This window comes from Vombatus ursinus, unplaced genomic scaffold (assembly GCF_900497805.2).
Source record: "Vombatus ursinus unplaced genomic scaffold, bare-nosed wombat genome assembly UNPS02014809.1, whole genome shotgun sequence".
Classification (NCBI taxonomy): domain Eukaryota; kingdom Metazoa; phylum Chordata; class Mammalia; order Diprotodontia; family Vombatidae; genus Vombatus; species Vombatus ursinus.
In genome coordinates, this window is record NW_020954587.1 from 7403633 (window position 1) to 7409187 (window position 5555).

Genomic DNA, 5555 nt, shown 5'->3' on the forward strand with positions numbered 1-5555 from the left:
TCATTTAACTTGCCTGGGCCTCAGTTTCCTCAACTATAAAAGGCTATCTGGTCTCTGAGGTTTCTTCCAGCTTTAGCTCTAGTAACCTAGAGTCCAAAGAAGTATTGGCATTTTATCCTAGAAGTAATAGGGAGTCCCTGGAGTTTATTGAGCTGGGGAGTAACATAGTCAGATCTGTCCTTTAGGAATGTCACTACCAGAAGGATGAATGAGAATGAGGAAAGAAGGGGCTTGAGAAGACCAGTCAGAAAGCTATTGCAATAGTGCAGGTGATGAGGCCCTGAATATTTTCTGACTCACCATTCATTAGAATATTTTGTGTAACAGACCGGTGATTGCCAACATTTTCCCTTTAAGTAAATAGGTTCTGAATGGTGAATATTTATAATGGAGAATCAGTTCAGTTCAATTCAATACACATTAAGTGCCTGTAAGTACTTGGGATACAAAGAGAGGCAAAAGGCAGTGCCTGTCCTCAAGGAGCTTACAGTCTAATGGGGGAGACAACATACAAACAAATAAATATAAAGCAAATTATATGCAGGATAAATAAGAAATAATCAACAGAGGGAAGGCCCTGGAATTGAAAGGGAAGGCTTGCTGTAGGAGATAGGATTTTAGTTAGAACTTAAAGGAAGCAGGAATGTCAGAATTCCAGCCCAGCTGGGTGAGAATTGAGTTACTTCTCACTTAGTTAAGTGTCACAGCTAACAACAACCCTACCATGGAAGAGGGCTCCCCATTTTCCTACGTGGGGTCACTGTCCTGCCTAGTCCAACTGTCTCAGGTCAGGCACCCTAGTACAACTCCTGGTTGCTGGGTCAGTGCCAGAGGCAGCTGGTGACATAGTGGATAAATAGCTTTGGGCCCAGAGTCAGGAAGTCCTGAGTTCAAATTTGAACTTAGATACTTATAAGCCATATCAGCCTTGGTTGATATTCAGTTGTTTTTTCAGTCATGTCTGATTCTTCATGACCCCATTTGGGGTTTTCTTGGCAAAGATACCGGAGTGGTTTGCCATTTCCTTCTCCAGCTCATTTTATAGATAAGGAAACTGAGGCAAACAGGGTTAAGTGAATTGCCCTGGCTCATAAGCTAGTAAGTATCTGAGGCCACATCCTGACTCCAGGCCCGGCACCTTCTCCACTGTACCACCTCACTGCCCCCTCTATCATGCTAGGTAAATCACTTACCTTCTGTCTGCTTTAGTTTTTTTCAGCTGTAAGATGAAGGTAATAATAACATCTCGCAGGGTTGTTGTAAGGATCAAATGAGATAATACTTGCAAAAAAGCTCTCAGCACAGTGCCTGGCACATAGTAGGTGCTATAGAAATGCTTATTCCTTTCTCCCTTCCCCTTGCCCAACATGATACAGTGCAGGATCTAGAGTTAGAGGTTTTGGGTTCAAGTTTGCCCCTTATTCTCTTTGTAACTCTGACAAACTCCTTTTACCTCTCTGGGCCTCAGTTTCCTCATCTGTGAGATGAGGAGGTTGGGCCAGATCACCCATTAGCAGCAAAGTATTAAATGAATGTGAGGATCATCAATATTTTAAGAGCTGCCATTTTGTTAATGTGGGTGCTCCCCCCCACCCCCACCATATTATCACTACCTCCGCTTTCCTCGTTGATGGTTTTCTGAAGTTGCTGTGGCCAAAACAAATCATTATCTCGTAGCCTCTACTCCCTTCAATAGGCTGGTCCTTTGACATTTCATCACTGGACCCACACTCCAAGAGTATCAGCCCAGCAGGACCTGCCTCAGCTTGTGCCCCATTGTTATAGTCTTTAGTAGTAATAACAACAATAACAATAATAATAGCTAATATTTTTATTGTTCTTACCGTGTGCCAGGCATGTATGAGTGCTTTACAAATATTATCTCATTTGATCCTCACAGCAATCCTAGGAGGTAGGTGCTATTATTATCTCCATTTTACAGATGAGGAAACTGAGGCAAACAGGTCAAGTGACTTAACCAGGGTCACACAGCTATTAAGTGTTCAAATTTGAATTCACATCTTCCTGACTGACTCCAGGCCTTCACTCTATCCCCTTCATCCACTGCAGTCACCTAACTGCTCCAAGAATCAAAGGTCACCTCCTCATTGCTGGGAATCATTGCATGATTTTAGAGGAGGATAAATAAATTCAACTTATTGAATCACCATTATTGTAGGCACATATATCTATATGTGCCTCAAAGATCCTGCCATGCATGTTTTCCAACAGATGGAAGGAGGAATGGTGGGCATTGTTGGCTCATGCAAAGAACATGCATTCAGAAAACACTGACTGTTCCTTCATTTCCCTGCTCAGGTGTGTACTTCCAATATGGTTCCACTCTGTTATTTTTATTAATTCTCTGTCTATTTTTATTTCACACATTTTTAAAATCACCAAGCCCTGGCAAAAGGGGGAGAGAGGAAGTTCAATGTATCCAGACTTGTTTTCCTTGCTCTTCTCTTTGTACTGCCAAAATTATTTTTGGCACCCTCTCAGAAATTCCATCACCTCAGTTCCTTCAGATTTCCTTTCCCCTATAATATGGTAGCTGTAGGCAAAAAAAAAAAAACAAAACCAGGACTACTTAAATAACAAAGAAGCAGTGGTACCTGCTGCCTCACCAGTCATTTCAAGGGGAGAGGGGAAAACAATCATTTACTAAACACCTACTACGTGCCAGGCACAGTTCTAGGCACTTTGCAAATATGTTCTCATTTTGGAGCTATCCATGACCAGGAAGATGGGAGGATTCTTCATGAAGACTTAAGTGGAGGTGGAGAAAGACTCCAGAGCCAACAGATATATGCTTCTAAGCATAACCAAAATTCTGGGTGGAGTTAAATTACGTCATGTCCTTCTCCAACCCACCTCTTCTGCTAATACCAAGACCTAAGCTCCAAATGGGGGTGGTTCCCCAAATGATGTAAAGGGCAGGTGTTCCTGTGTAAATGGAAGTATGTCGAGGATGATGACAGCAGAGTAATCCACCAGTGACTGTGCAGGCCCCAGGACTTTGGATTTGCCTAGCAAGAACCTAGTAAAGTAAACCTGTGGTATAAGAGCATGCTGCAACAGGATTCTACATTAAATGTCTGAAAAGCCCAAGGCATCTTGGCCTGGTTACATCGCTCTGATTAAATCACAGGAAGGATGCTGCCATAGCTGGGTACAACGCCATAGCTCTTTCATTAAGGGGGTGGGGGTTAGGGAGAAGATATCTGATGTCATTTCAAACCCAGAGAGGCCTGGAGTGAAACGAGCTTCCTGGGACTGTCCAGCAGTATCTTCAGAGACCAAGGCAGGAATCTCTCTTGGTCTCCCTCAAATGTGGGTTCAATGGAACAGGATAGGAAGGAATGTAGCTTGGTACCTCTGTGACAATATTTTATTTTCCTACAGCAGAAGTGGATTTTGTCTGACTTTCCCTGGGGAAGCTTTGCTCACAAATAGCCATGGAGGCATCGTCCTCTGCCTTCTTTCAGGGAGGATCACACATTCCTCTTTGATTCCTTTCTCTCCCAGGCAAAGCTGGACCTACATGGAGGCAAGGTAGGCAGCAGTCTAAGGCTTATAAAGGAAGGGGAGCACTAGAGATACTTTTGATATTTGTTTTTATAAATGTGAGTGGGATTATAGGTGCGTGCTGTGTTTTTGTTTGGTTTTGATTTTTGAGACTGGGTCTCCCAAGCTTATGAGTTTGAGTCACCCGCCACTCATGGGCCCAAATCCAATGCTGATCTGTAAGGAAACTTTAACTCGTTGCTCTGTTTTGTCTTCCTGGGCCGGTTCCCCCTCCTCAGGCAGTCTGGTGGCCCTCCACTCCCAGGGAGTCCACCGTATTGGTGCCAGACTTAGTGCAAACACCCAAACATGGTGCAAACATCTTTAGCCCTTCTGCCACTCAGAATCCCCAGCCTCCAGTAGTATGCCTGGCCCAACATAGCTTCTGAATGAATCCTGAGTATGTGAGAAAATTCTTGGGATAATTAAAATACAGAAATCTCTGCCTCTAACCTCCACTTCTGGGAAATTTCCTACCTCCCTATCAATTGTCTATGTTGACATTATAGGGGAAATGGACTTATCTGGGCTATGTGGCTTATTAAGCATAGGAAAGTTTAGAAGAAACCATTATGCCCTTCCCTCTCATGGGTACATCTTGTCAGAGCTCTCCCTTTCGTCTCCAATGTGAAATTCCAACTTGACTTGACTTTACCATTCCCTCAAAGTATCATCCTTATATCTTTTCTTGTTTTCGTTTTCAAATTTCTAGAAAAAAATTGTTTACATTCATTGTCTCTACTTCCTCATATCTTACTCACTTCTCAACCCTTTGCAATCTTGCTTCCATGCTTACTACATGACTGAAATAATATTTCAGTCCAGTTCCTGTTGAGGGCACCATCATCCTTTCAGCCACCTAGATTCACAACCCAGGAGTCATTTTCAACTCTTCACTCTCCTTAAATCCCATATCTACTCATTTGCTAAATCTTGTTAATTCTACCTCCATAGGTACACAGAGGGTACCTTTCTACTTCTCTCCACTTACGGCTACCACCTGTGCTGAACTCCATTCTGGCTCCAAGCATTTGCCTGTTGACCCATTTCATAGATGCAAGACCTACCACTATATAAAGCACTGAACAAAAGGCCCAAATAAATATCAACACGGTAGTTGTGTGTATAACATGTTCAAAATCTGGAGATTTGCAGTTGCCAAGATGTTGGCTAGCTGTAAAGAACTGGTTGAGAGGACAACATTTAAATCAGAAATTTAGGTCATAGCAGACCTTATTCTTTGTGTGAACTCATAACTACATCCGCAGGGGAAAGTTTCTCAGAAGTCCAGTCAAGGTCATGAAGAGCAGGCTCCTGTCTCTATGAGAACAGGCCCAAAGTCAGCTGTGGGCTGAGCCAGACTCTTCCCATTTCTCCTTCTCCTGTGTTTTTGCCCTTTCAATTACAATGTTAAAAAATTCCAAAACCTAGGTATAGGAATCAAGATAACAGATGTAACACCTTGTTACAATAATTATCCCATTTTAAGCCTAGTGAGCAATATAATGGCCTCTAAGGTCCACTTGTTTCCCTTCTTGTTTGACTTTAGGGAATTTAATTTAGGTGAAAAGTTCTGGGTTCAGTAGCAATTGCTCCAAGTCCCCAGTTATGAAAATTACTAACACATATGAAAAACTTCAGATCTTTGCCATCCCTTATATTTTTATCTATCTCTAGGCACCCACTGGCCTCTTTATGGCTGAGGCAAAATCAAGTTTACTAGAAAAAGTTAGGTAACAAAACAATATATTTTATTATACTCTTTGGTTAGAAAGGCATCTGGAAAAGGAAAGTTGGGAAAAGAGCTGACCTTTCCTTGGGACTTTACTCAACCTGGATCCTTCACTCTAAAAGCCATTGACCCTCCTGAACATCTCCCTTCTTTGCCACAGCTCAGTCTTCCCTTTGCTCTTCAGAGTTATTCTAGAAGTGCAATGCTTGCTCCAAGCTCCTGAATGCAGACCCTCTTCCTCAAGTGCTGACATAGT